General features: G+C 42.1%; 1 pseudogene; it reads left to right on the top strand.

Moving 5' to 3' along the window:
• The first annotated feature begins 16 nt into the window (after positions 1-16).
• On the top strand, positions 17-8,610 carry LOC134880081 (NLR family CARD domain-containing protein 3-like; annotated as a pseudogene).
• Positions 8,611-14,539: the final 5,929 nt, after the last annotated feature.

Here is a 14,539-nt window from a genome sequence, read left to right as displayed (position 1 = left end):
AAACAAAATGGTGAGGATAACGTCGCTCCAGCTCAGGCATCAACCTTAACTTTTTATTGGATGATTGATTTATTTGTTGCTTTTTAATAGCGCTCAATGGTGGGCTACAACTGTGAAATCAATTTTTTAAATGTGTATTGGTGCCAATAACAAAAAAGTCCATTCTGGGAAAATACAGTAATATATGCAATTAATACAGCAGGGTTTATAATCCAGAAACAAATACAGTATATATATACTGTGATATTATTCTTTTTTTAAAATAACTTTGTTGAGCTTGTTTTTAGCTCTATTTCTATTTTACTGAACATAGTTGTGTACTGGTTCAGCTTATACGGCTGGAACAAAGGGGGAAGTTGAAAGTGAAAGTAAGAAGTCTGACGCCACTTTACAGCTCGACGGAAAGGAGGACTGGGTGAGTGTTAACTCCAGGATCTGCACATTCATTATTTACTCTGTTGGACTTGATGTCAGAACATCTAGAGTCCAAAGAGACCTCTGCGAACTCTTTCTATTTCCTGTTTGCTGATTCATCACAGTTACAGGCAACAGCCGCACGCGCAGTCAAAACGGTGAGCGGCCTTCTGAAGTCTGACTGATAGTTGTATTTTAACCAAGTGTATTAACTATGATGGTTTGGGTTGAAACAAGCGTGTTATTATCGTGTGTGTGTGTGTGTGTGTGTGTGTGTGTGTGTGTGTGTGTGTGTGTGTGTGTGTGTGTGTGTGTGTGTGTGTGTGTGTGTGTGTGTGTGTGTGTGTGTGTGTGTGTGTGTGTGTTTGCGTTTGTGTGCGTGTGTCTGTCTCTAGTGTTACTGTTTTATCTCTCTGGATAAGTGGAGTGGTTTAAAAGATGAGGAAGAGGACAGATCTCCACTCTCCAGCTGTCTGTCTCTGAAGAGTGACAGGTCTATGTGGTACCCTCCTAACTTTAGTAATGAACCTGGACCCTCAGACAGAAAGTAAGAGTTTCTACTGTAACCTGACCTGAAATCTAACATTTAAAAACGTTTCACTCTCCAATGAAATGTAACAGCAGAAACTCACAAGCATGACGCTAAAACAGGAAATTCAGAACAACTCTAAAATCTTTACTCAGGTGAGCAGACAGAAGTCAAGAGCTGCTCTTTAACGAACTAATGACTTTTAAAACATGTGTTGTTTCCACAGATGGAGAGCAGAGTCTCCATTCCCCAGCTGTCTGTCTCTGAAAAGTGACTGGTCTAAAGAATGGCAACCTCCAGACTTCAGTAATGAACCTGGACCCTCAGAAAGGAAGTAAGAGTTTCTTGAGGATATTTCAATATTGTATCAGTGGCATAAAATGGTTTTAAAAGGCAAAAATGTTGAGAAATACTAACTAAAAACAAAATATATATCGTCCAAAACATTATTCACTTCTTAGGCATGTTAATGACATGTATTATTAAGATGTTTATTGATAATAGTGATAACCTGGTGAGCTGGTTGTGTTTAGTATTAGCAGATAAAACAGAGAGAGATTACATGTAGAGTCAAAGCAAAGACACAGATCCTGCCCGGCAACACCAATGAATCAGAATCAGAATCAGAATCCCTTTATTGGTCCCACAGAGGGGACATTTAAATTTGCTACAGCAGCAACAGAGAGAACGACAGCTTTACAAAAGAAAATATGCATTTAAAAAATATTAAGATAAAGAAAACACGCAATTTACAAAATACACATCAAATGAAGTGAAGAAGTGAAATTCACGTCACCTGCGTATTCATGCAGCGAGAAACATTTCAACTTGAAAGTAAAGTTTGTGACGCCCTGCCCAATGGTGAGAATCAGCTCCACTGATGTAAAGTGCTTTAAAGGATGTGTTCATCTCCACAGAGAGAAGAGGATGGGTCCTGCCAGGCAGACCTGAACTGTACCAGGTAAGAGCCGAACACATGCAGCGTTTTATTCATCTTCCTGCTTTATCTGTTTCTGATTAGCTAAACTGTTGTAGAGCATAGCCATTCAGATGGTTATAAAACATTTACAGTTGACTGACATTAACATCTCTGTCTGTTTTTTATCACATTCTCAGAAGCATTTTCCTGATCCTCTCATGTTTTTTCTCTTCAGCTGATAGTCTGCAGGAGGTTTTAGCGGAACATAGGACCACTCTGAGGAGGAGATGGGAACGTGTGACTGAAGGAACTGATGAAAGTGAAACCCTCGTCAACAGCATCTACACTGAGCTCTACATCACCCAAGGACAGAGTGTAGAGGTTAATACCCAACATGAGGTGAGGCAGCTGGAGACAGCTTCCAAGAAAGAGACCCTCCATGACACTCCAATCAAGTGCCAGGACATCTTTAAAGCCTTACCTGACCAACAGACACGCATCAGAGCGGTTCTGACCAATGGCGTCGCTGGCGTTGGAAAAACCTTCTCAGTGCAGAAGTTCACTCTGGACAGGGCCGAGGGTTTGGAAAACCAAGATGTGAGTCTGGTGATCCCACTTTCCTTCAGGGAGCTGAACCTGGTCAAAGATGAGCAGTACAGTCTTCTCAGGCTGATCCATGTTTTCTATCCAGCCTTACAGAAGGTCACAGCAGAGCAGCTGGCTGTCTGTAAAGTGCTGTTCATCTTTGACGGCCTGGATGAAAGCAGACTCTCTCTGGAGTTCAGAAACAATGAGGTTGTGTCTGATGTCTCACAGCAGTCCTCAGTCAAAATGCTGCTGACAAACCTCATCAGGGGAAGCTGCTTCCCTCGGCTGTCGTCTGGATAACTTCCCGACCTGCAGCGGCCAATCAGATCCCTCCTGAGTGTGTGGACAGGGTGACAGAGGTACAAGGCTTCACTGATGCCCAGAAGGAGGAGTACTTCAGGAGGAGATCCAGAGATGAAGAACTGTCCAGCAGAATCATTTCTCACATGAAGAGCTCCAGGAGTCTCCACATCATGTGTCTGATCCCGCTCTTCTGCTGGATCACTGCTGCAGTTCTGGACCACATGTTGACTACAGACCAGAAAGGAGAGCTGCCCAAGACCCTCACTGACATTTACTCACACTTCCTGCTGGTCCAGACAAAGGGGAAGAAGCAGAAGTATGATGAGGGACATGGGACGAGTCCACAGCAGGAGTTTGTTCAGAGATCTTCAAAGGAGAGAGTGGGATCTCCCAGAAAACAGTCTACTGCTTTGTTCATCTGAGCGCCAGGAGTTTCTGGCTGCAGTCTACATGCTGCACTGCTACACCAACAGAGATACATCTGTACTGAAGGACTTCCTGAAGAGAGACTGGGTCGATGGCAACAGTGATAGCAGTGATCAGGATTACCCATCCCTGGATGTCTTCCTGGAGAGAGCCATGAAGAAATTCCTCTGAAGTGAAAATGGCCACCTGGACCTGTTTGTCCGCCCTCTCCACAGCCTCTCTCTGGAGTCCAACCAGACACTCTTAGGAGGCCTGCTGGGTCACAAAGACAAGCGTCCAAAAATCATCCAGAAACACTTCAGAGGCCTGCTGGGTCACACAGACAACCGTCCGGAAATCATCCGGAGACTCTTCAGAGGCCTGCTGGGTCACACAGACAACCGTCCAGAAATCATCCAGAGAGCCATCAACAACCTGAAGGAGAGGAGCAGTGATGAAATCTTGTCCTGACAGGAGCATCAACATCTTCCACTGTCTGACAGAGATGAAGGACCACTCAGTACATCAGGAGATCACAGAGTTCCAGAAGTCAGAGAACAGATCAAGAGATCCACTGCTCTGCTCTGGCCTACATGCTGCAGATGTCAGAGGAGGTTCTGGATGAGTTGGACCTGAATAAGTACAAAACTTCACAGGAGGGACGATGGAGGCTGATTCCAGCTGTCAGGAACTGCAGGAAGGATGTGTAAGTCCAGATGTGATTCCCTTTACAAACTAATGTGGACCAGAAGTTGAATTATTCAAATAAACACTATAAAATGTCTGCTGTTTAAATACTGAGCACAATAAACCCACACTGTCCTTTCTTTATTTATAATAATGGTTGAATTGAAGTGATGGAGGCGACATGTGAAACTCATGAAGGCCTTCAGAGGTTTCTCACAGCAGTATTTACAGTAGTTGGGTCATTCCAGAATTGGAGGACATTAGGACATCAAAACATAAAAAAAATGAATCCTTTTTCTTCTATTTTTTTTGTTATGTATTTTATAAAAACAGGTAGTAAAGCATCACAAAAAAGGATTTAGCCAGCTCAGGCATCAATGGTATACTTTAGATATTTTATTTGTTGCTTTTCAACAGCGCTCAAAGGGGGCTAGAACTTTAAAATCAATAGCAATCAACTTTAAAAACACAAAAAAGGGAATTCATAATCTGGGAAGATTTTAAAACATGAGGATTATGCTAAACTATATATAAAAGTGTAGTTTTTCTAAAAATAATTAATTGTACTACTACTATTGCGCAACCCTGTGTCTGTCATTTCCTATTGATTGAATTATAGGAACAGGGTTGCAAATCAATGCTTATTTTAGCTTTATCATTTAGGAATTCATGCTAGCTGCAGAATGTAATGCTACTTTCAAAGCAAGCACCAACTTAGTTACTTACCTAAAGAAAGATAACTTTGAATTGAATGTGTCTTATTGTGATAATATGAGTAACAGTAACAACTATTTTAAATGTTATATTTGACATGCAAATCGGTCACCAAGAAGTTGGGACAAGCAAAAAATAGGGGTGTTTTTGATCTATTTTCTATTTTAAATAAGATTTTGGAACCATTTTTTCTACAACTTTATGCCCATCTTGTCTCAGGACAAGTATATTGTACACAAAAAGTGCATGTTTTAGCATTTTGGGCATGGATTATTTGAATTTCAACATGGGGGACTTAAAATGTCCTCCAATTCTGGAATGATCCAGTTATCAATCAGATCTGGACCTGAGTCACAACGATCTGCAGGATTCAGGAGTGGAGCTGCTGAGAGATCTTCTGGAGAGTCCACTCTGCAGACTGCAGACTCTCAGGTCAGTTCACTGACTCTCTGTTGCTACTGGAGATCTCATGTTCAGTTTGTAATTAAACCTGATTTATGTCCATTAATAACTTGCATCCATAAAGCAGTAAATGTCCTTTTATTGATATTTTCATCTCACGTACTAAATGAAGAGCTGCAGACATAAATGTTGACTACTTCTTAAAGGAACTGTAATAGATGCTAGTTGTAAAAAGTAAATCTATGTATTTATTATTTAGTAAACGATAGCGTCTGAATAAAGGTTGTCTGAACTAATATTAGTTTGACAAGATAAAGTTTACTCTCTGAAGTAGACAGATTATTTTGTTCTTATTCATTTAAATGCTGAGTAACAAATTTCAGACCTGAACATCTGACTGGATTATAAACAGATTTTTATCATCATGTGTTCTTTATTCAGACTGAGCTGCAGTTTGTCAGAGATCAGCTGTGCTGTTCTGGTCTCATTTCTGAAGTCCAACCCCTCCCATCTGAGAAATCTGGACCTGACAGGAGTGAAGGTGACGAGAGATCTTCTGGAGTAAGGGGTCGACTCTCTGCTGGTTCAGCAGTATTGTATTAAACACAGGGGGGAGGGTGTGTTCCTCACAACAGTTCAGTGACATTACCCACTGACTGCAGGCTCTTTCATTCTTCGTCAAACTATAGAAGGCCAGCTGAAAATGCAAAGCCACATGTATAAGTAATCAAATCTAACAGACTGGGGGCTTTCTGCCTCACGCAGGCTTAAAAATTACGGAAGGAGATTTGATTTGTGGCAAACAATCAAAGTTTATTGAAAAATAGAAGGTTGGCAGCAACAGAAAAACGGGGAACCAATGTCAGTCCGCTTCCATGTCCGTTGGTCCCCCTCTCAGACCACAGCCTACTGCAAGAGACCAGAACCAGATTACCTGCATGCTTTTATTGTGAGACCTGATTCTGATCAGCTGTCTGGCCTCCAGATGAGCCACTCCCATTACTCCAGCAGCCGGCGCCCTAACCACACCCCACTGCCACACAGACATATGGGATTTTCAGAATCAGAAATACTTTATTCATCCCAAAATGTTTTCGTTGCAGCAGCAAAATACAATATGAAGTATAACAAATAATTAGAAATAAAAATAGGAAATGTAATATTAAATTATATACACTGCCCGGCCAAAAAACCGGTCACACACTCTAATACCCGTTGGACCGCCTTTAGCTTTGATTACGGCACGCATTCGCTGTGGCATCATTTCCACAAGCTTCTGCAATGTCACAACTTTTATTTCTGTCCAGAGTTGCATGAATTTTTCGCCAAGATCTTGTATTGATAACGCGAGATTCGGACCACTGTGCAAAGTCTTCTCCAGCACATCCCAAAGATTCTCAATGGGGTTCAGGTCTGGACTCTGTGGTGGCCAATCCATGTGTGAAAATGACATCTCATGCTCCCTGAACCACTCTTTCACAATCTGAGCCCGATGGATCCTGGCATCAAAAATCCATTGATGGAATAACCTGGTCCTTCAGTATATTCAGGTAGTCAGCTGACCTCATTCTTTGGGCACGTTGCTGAACCTAGACCAGACCCACTGCAGCATCCCCAGATCATAGCACTGCCCCCACAGGCTTGTGACCTTTTTTTTGGCCGGGCAGTTTATAATATAAATGTACAATGTTAAGTGTGAAGGTGTGCATGTTATGTTCAGTTAACAGAGAGGCTATGTGAGTTGTCTGCCAGCCAGAGGGGGATTATTGTAGAGTTATTGCAGTGGGCAGGAATGTTCTCCAAGTGGAGAGGGTGGGTGGGGTTATCCATGATGGACAACAGTTTGTTGAGAGTCCTCCTCTCCACCACAGCCTCAAAAGGGTCCAGTTTGATGCAGATGACAGAGCCAGCTTTCCTGATCAGTTTATTCAGTCTGCTGGTGTCACCGGCTCTGATGCTGCCCCCCCAGCAGACCGCAGCAAAGAAGAGTGCACTGGCAACAACAGACTGGTAGAAGATCTCCAACATCTTGCTGCACACGTTGAAGGATCTCATCCTCCTCAGGAAATAGAGTCAGCTCATCCCCTTCTTGTACACATATTGTCATTAACCTAATTATTGTAGCTTTTGAGGTTCTTTGTATATTTACATTTAAACTTGATGTAAATACTTGTCTAATAATTTTTTTAATGGTAAATAGTTTCTTAAAAATACTTCTTTTTATTATCTTTATATTTTTTACCTTCTATTGCAACTTATTTTCGTATGTTGTTTATGTTCGCACCACCAGACTATCTAAATCTAATTCCTTGTGTGTGTAAACGTACCTGGAAATAAACCTGATGGTGATGAGGGATTGCAGTCAGAAGAGCCTCTGCTATACACTATACTAACCTAGGATAACATAAACATTAATATGCTCAGATACATAACAGGTTCACCCAGCAGTGATTCTGAACCAGAAGCTGCTGCCTTTAAATACTCAGGTAAAGTAAAAGTACATCAAATTGTACTTTAGTACAGTAGTTGAGTAAATGAGTGACTTCACACCTCTGCCTGTATACACGGTACAGAGAGGTGAGAGCAGGTCAGGTAGTTTTGTTCCAGTGAGAACAAATACACTCTACCAGTTGAAAAAGCCCATCTACAATCTACTGGTGGTTTTATAACAAGTATTTCCCTGTTTCTCTTTCAGGTCGAGGGGGCTTACCGGTTGACCCGGGTCCCTCTCAACAAGGGTCCGCAGGCAGCCTATAATCCTGCGGTTGGCTGGGAAGACCTTCTCCCTGTAATCAAAGCACTATGGTTCTCTTGGAGAAGCTTTCAAAGTCTTTGACGACAAAGTCATAAAAAGCCAAGAAGAAGAAATGTGTTGAGCTCTTCTTTGTGTTTCTCACCCCGGGTTCATTAATGTCCAATCAAATGTCTTCATTGATTTCTAACCCTTCTAAAATGAGCTCTGCCTGTTTTCATTGAGACTTTGTGAAGGTGTGTGTGCATGTAGTCTGTGAAATGTAATCAGATATTGTTGTAACCTTTAAGATGTCTTCAGTGCAGTCGTTTTTCAACCAGAAGGTTGTGGGTTCTGTTGTCGCAACTTAAAATCAGCTGCTGTCTAGAGAAAAGGATGTTAGGCAAATATGCAAAGAAACACAATATCAATATGAAGTTATAGATCTTGTTTAATGCTTGCAAGCATGACGATTCCTTCAGAGTTCCTTCCTGCTCTGTGTGTGACAGACTCTCTTATAAGGAAACATGGTGCTTGCAAGCATTATTTAATGCTTGCAAGCATGACGACTTGTGATGGCCACAGCCACACAGGGTGAAGCAATTACACTGCACCCTCACCTTCAGATGTTTCGCTTCAGTTCATCTGCAGTCAAACATGCTTATTAATAACACCAGACATTTGATCTAAATTGTAAACTCTTTATTTGATTGTAATCTGACATTACTTTCAAACATTTAAACACAGCTAACACAAGTTATTCTGCCCTTGCAGCGCATGACTATGCCAAGCTATACAGGAAGCTAACAACTTGAATCCTCCAATAATCACAAGGATTTGGCTTTTCTTGAAGTTTAATGAAAGATTTTCATTGTGAAACTGGAAATACAAAACAGAAATAAATGAGTACCCATATAACGGATATACGTACATTAATTCAATTGGTCTGCGTCTCATACATGCTCATACATGTACACAGCATCTGTATGTAAACCCATTTAACCAAACAAAATATATATATATATATTTACCATCAAAGGCATATGAAACAACATCTTACTGCATTATTACTTACTTACTTAAATGTAAGTCCAATAAAAACGCCAACATTTAAATGCAATAAGCCTACGTGTAGGAGCCACATGAATAGTATTTTCTGTTTTTTACGTCACATATTTTGAGTCACTATAGGTGGTGGGTGTGTTTATTGGTTTTGGGTGGTTTATTGTCGGCAGCAGTGGATTATAGATCGTTTGGCAGTGTGGATTAGAGCATTTGTTGTTTATTCACAACCCAGTCTCACACAAACATGTAATAGCTACGTTGGTCCACAGGGCAAGACGTACTCATTTAACAAGCATAGATACGTATTTTTTTCCTATCGATTTCTAATGGCCAGTTCCCATCTCACATGATCGTCAACTTTCCCGGGGTGAAAAGAAAAAATATGGCGGACACCCGACTCATTTTTACTGCAAAATCCTATTTTTGTAATTGTAGGATATTTTGGCCATTATAATGCTTCTTCATTACATATCTAGCTAGAAGTGTATATTCTACTTTCAGAATCTAAGTTCAGTGGATGTGTAGGATCTATAGTTTGATAGATACTACGGAGATTACTTCAGGTCTCGCCAGGCAAACGTATGCTCTGCGCGCACCACCTGTACGTTACATTGAAATGTCTTTCCCTCCATTCATTTCTATTCACCAGCTTTCATGTCAAGTTATCGTCAAGATGCTCCATTTCATGCTGATTACACTGCTTTCATGAATGACATCATTTCTAAGGGCTATGAAGAGAAAGTGCCAGCCGTGGATCTGGAACGAAGTGATTGCAGGGTACCACACCATGGTGTATACCACTCGAAGAAAAAAAAGATCAGGGTCGTATTTGACTATGCAGCTACATTCCAGGGAACATCACTGAATGTGCAGCTCCTATAGGGACCAGATCTTACCAGCACACTGATTGGAGTCATGACAAGGTTCAGAACAGAACCTGTTGTACTTATGGCAGACATTGAAGCCATGTTTCATCAGGTTCGAGTACCAGCTGAGGACTCAGATCTGTTGAGGTTTCTCTGGTGGCCAAATGGAGACCATTGTCAGAACCTGGAAAAGCACAGAATGGTTGCATATCTGTTTAGAGCTACATCGTCACCAAGTTGTGCTAGTTTTGCCCTTAGAAAGTGCAGAGGATCATCGGGAGCAGTTCAGCCCTCAAGTAACCAACACTGTCCTGCACAATTTCTATATTGATGACTGTCTAGCATCAGTGGTTTCAGAGGAATAGGTGTTGGCATTCTATCAAGACCTTCGTGCCCTTTGTGCTCTAGGGGGCTTCCAGCTCACCAAGTGGATTAGCAACAGACGTACCATGCTTGCTGCTATACCTTCAATGGAGAGAGCGAAGGAAGTTAAATATCTGGATTTGGATAATGACACACTCCCTGTGGAAAGAGCATTTGGCGTGCAGTGGTGTGTTGGGTTAGATGTCTTTAAGTTCAAGGTCATGATTAAAGACAGACCCATAACCAGGAGAGGGATCCTTTTCATGGTCAGCTCAATCTTTGACCCGTTAGGAATCTTGGCACCTGTGGTCCTATCTGCCAAGATGATACTTCAAGACTTGTGCAGAAAGGAACTTGGTTTGGACGACATTATACCAACTTCATCTGCACAAGAGTGGACAAATTGGCTGAAGGAGCTCTGCAATCTCGAAGAGTTCAAAGTTGACAGATGCATAAAACCGGTGGATTTTGGGGAAGTGACCTCTGCTCAGCTACACCACTTCGCAGATGCAAGTGGAGATGGCTATGGACCAGTGACTTACCTGTTATTACATAACATTAAAGGGCAAGTGCACTGTCTTCATTATGGGAAAAGCTACAGTGGCCCCATTGAAACCCATAACTATCCCTCGAATGGAATTGACGGCTGACGTAGTTGCTAGTCGAACGGAAAAGATGTGGAGGAAGGAGCTGCAAATGCAACTTCAAAACTCAATCTTTTGGACTGATAGTACTTCCGTACTTAAGTACATCAGTAATGAGAACTTAAGGTTTCGAACCTTTGTTGCAAACAGGGTTTCAAAAACATGCAGCATGTCCAATCCATCTCAGTAGAGATATGTTCCATCTGCAAGCAATCCTGCCGATTGGGCTTCCAAAGGAGTCAAAGTAAAAATGCTCCTGAAAGATGACACATGTGTGTCTGGACCTCAGTTTCTCACTGGACCAGAAGAACAGTGGCCTGTGAACCCTGATGGTTCTGAAAAAATTGCAGCAGAAGACCCTGAAGTCAAGATCAGTGTAAATGTGAATGATGTGCAGCTTGAAGAAGAGATGGATGCAGTAACCTGATTGATCAATCACTTCTCTTCTGGATCCACCTGAAGAAGACGTTTGGTTGGATCCTTAGGTTAAAAAACCTGCTGCTGTGCCTTAGTCGGAAGAGGAAGCGATGGAGTCTGACTCTTGCTCAGTCTGGCTTGAATAAGGAACAAAAAGACAGAGAGAGGAAAAGGGAGATGCAGACTATCAAGGCTCAGGCAGTCTCTGGTTCTTTTTCTATTGAGGACCTCGGAAAAGCTGAGACAGAGATTATCAGGTTTTGTCAAAGAAAGAGGTTTCCTGATGAAATCAAAGGCTTGCAATAGGGAGAAGGTGTGAAAAGGACTAGTCACATCTACAAGCTCAACCCAGCACTTGCAGATGGTGTTCTGATAGTGGGAAGACGTCTCAGTAGAGCAGCAATGCCTGAAGAATCTAAACATCCTGCAATATTGGCAAAAGAGCTTCACATTTCTGACATCATTTTACGGTAAGTACACCAAGATGTGGGACATGGTGGTCGTAACCACATGCTATGTAGCCTGCGACAAAGATACTGGATTCCTGGTGCTAGTGTGGCTATCAGGAAAACCCTGTCAAGGTGTATTGTTTGTCGACGATGGCAGATTTAACTCGAGACAGAGTTTCTCCAGATGAACCTCCGTTCACTCGTGTTGGAGTTGATTATTTTGGACCGTTTGATGTTACGCGAGGAAGGAGTACAGTTAAGAAGTATGGTGTTCTCTTCACATGCTAACAGTAAGAGCCATCCACATCGAAGTAGCTTCATCCTTGGAAACAGATTCCTTGGCAGACGTGGACAAGTATTGGAATTACGCTCAGATAATGGAACCAACTTCATCGGAGCTGAGCGTGAAATGAGAGAGGCAATACAAAGCCCTCCGTTAGAAAGGTTTTAAGTAGATTTTCAATCCCCCTACTGGATCACATCATGGAGGAGTGTGGGAGAGGTTGATCAGATCTGTGAGGAAGGTCCTAAATTCCAGCCTGAAGGCGCAGAACCTTGATGAAGAGTGTCTTCACACAGTTCTTTCTGAAGCCGAAGCCATCATTAACAGCCATCCCATAACAAGAGCATCCATAGACCCCAATGACTTGGAAGCACTAACCCCCAACCATCTTTTGCTGCTAAAGGCCAAGCCATCTCTGCCACCTGGACTTTTTGATAATGTCATGTCCTTGTGTTGTTTTATTTGAAATGTTCTCCTCTCTTGTTTCATGTTAAGCTTCACTTCCTGTCTGCGTTTCCCTCCTGTGCCTGATTGTGTCATTGTGTTCACCTGTTGCCCCTGTGTTTCTCCTCCCCCTTCCAGCTGTCTCTCGTCTTGTGATTACCCATGTGTATTTAGTCCCTGTTTCTCTTTTGTCTGTTCGGTCGTCGTCATTTCTCACCTGATCTAGTCCATGATACCTGCCTGTTCCTGTCGCCCTTCATGTCTGAAGCTAAGTGTTTTTGTTGTCCTATGTTCCCCTTGCTACGTGTTTTCATCAACAGCTTTTGAATAAAGCTCGCTTTTTGTTTGGACCCCTACCTGCATCCCCTTGATTTACTGCACTTGGGTCCTGTTTCCCCAACCCTGACAGATAAAGAGGACATATATGCTCGTCGCAGATGGAAATAAGTGCAGTACATCTCAGACTTGTTTTGGAAACGATGGATTAAGGAATACCTGCCTCTACTCCAGGAATGACAGAAGTGGTCAAATGTCAAGTGCAACTTCATACCAGGAGATATTGTGCTCAACTCATGGCTTACATGAAGGGTTGAGCTAACTATCCCAGACAGAAGAGGACTTGTACGTATGGTGAGAGTCAAGACAAAGACCAGCTATCTGGACAGGCCTATCATTAAGATCTGCCTTCTACAGGAAGCAGAAGAGCCATTAGAAAATGAGTGGATTATTGAAGTGATAATAAAGATCACTCCTCCTTAGGCTAACAAACTATATATTTTTATTTTTGGCCTAAAGAAGAAAAGAAGACTGTGACAAAGGAAGTTTTTATCCTTAAAGTTTTTTCCTTGATTGTCTCTTACATAATTGTAATTATTATGTTGATATAACTAAGGGCCGGAATGTAGGAGCCACATGAATAGTATTTTCTGTTTTTTTACATCACATATTTTGGGTCACTATAGGTGGTGGGTGTGATTGGTTTTGGGTGACGTTTGAAGGTATATCTGTTTGCTCTTATCTGCTCACCTGGTGATAGATGGAGAGGGAGTGAGATTTGGGAGAGGATCACTTTTGTTGACCGCATCACGCATCACAAATCGCATTCATATCTGGACTGTTTGTTTACTTACTTTATTTAAAAATAAAAGGTTAAACGGATACTGGTGTAAAGGCTGCGTTATTGCGCATCAGACAGTGTTTTTTTCCCTTGTTTAGTCCCTCGCGGCACATTTGTTTTTATTACTACAGCCGCAATACTATACATAGTGCATTGACAATACTGCTACCACAAGCAGGCTGAATGTAAAGCAAACTGCTAGCTAAATGAAGCATGTTCTAACGATCTCTATACATGCAGAGAAAATGTTAGACTCACATTTTCTACAACATATGAACGTTACACAGGTTATACATTATACTTTTGTACTGATAAATAGTATCCAAAGCAAAAGCGTCACAAGAAATTAACTCTGCAGCACCGGAGTCGGCTGCATGTCTTGACGTCAACTGAAGACATTCCCCTATAAAATGCACATATATCCAAAGGTACCGCAAACGAACACAGAGGCTTTCACTTTGAAACGAATATTAATCTTTAAAGAAAGGCAACACACTCCCCGCTTGGTACAATACCATTGTACCACTACCAATACTACAATACACTCAGTCCTTTCTGTAGGTTTCTTCGGAAAGAAGGACCACAGTCTGATATTGTCCTCAGAAACACCTTTGTAGTCCCTTCCTTGACTATCTTCACTTCAACGTTACGGACTCTCTTGTCGCTGATCAGCAGAGTTTTCACAACCAGTCCCACTGGCCATTCATTTCGGTGCACTTGGCTGTCTTTCAGAAAGACGACATCTCCCATTTTGATGTTCGACTTCTCATCTGTCCATTTCCTGCAGCTCTGGACAGATATTCTCTTCTCCATCTCTTCCAAAAATTGTCTCCAAGACACTGGACTTGCTTCCACTTTTTGCTCTGCAGTTCAACCATATCAATCTTTCCAGAAGGGGCTGAAATAGCACTCATTTTTTGAGTAAGGAGCATCGCTGGAGTGAGGACTGCTGGTACATCTGAGTCTGCTGACACAGGGACCAAGGGTCTTGCATTTATGATAGCCATGACTTCTGCCATCAGAGTTCTCAGAACCTCATGTGTGAGGCAAGTAGGTCCTGTCTGGAGTAACATGGCGTCCAGAATACACCTGGCTACACCGATGAGCCTCTCTCATGCTCCACCCATGTGGGATGAGTGGGGAGGGTTAAACACCCAGGTACACCCTTTCTCCTGGAAATAGTTTCTGACTGCATGGTC

Source organism: Eleginops maclovinus, chromosome 18 (assembly GCF_036324505.1).
Source record: "Eleginops maclovinus isolate JMC-PN-2008 ecotype Puerto Natales chromosome 18, JC_Emac_rtc_rv5, whole genome shotgun sequence".
NCBI classification, from domain to species: domain Eukaryota; kingdom Metazoa; phylum Chordata; class Actinopteri; order Perciformes; family Eleginopidae; genus Eleginops; species Eleginops maclovinus.
Note: the sequence above shows the minus strand (reverse complement) of the source record. Positions and strands in the feature narration are given on the sequence as shown.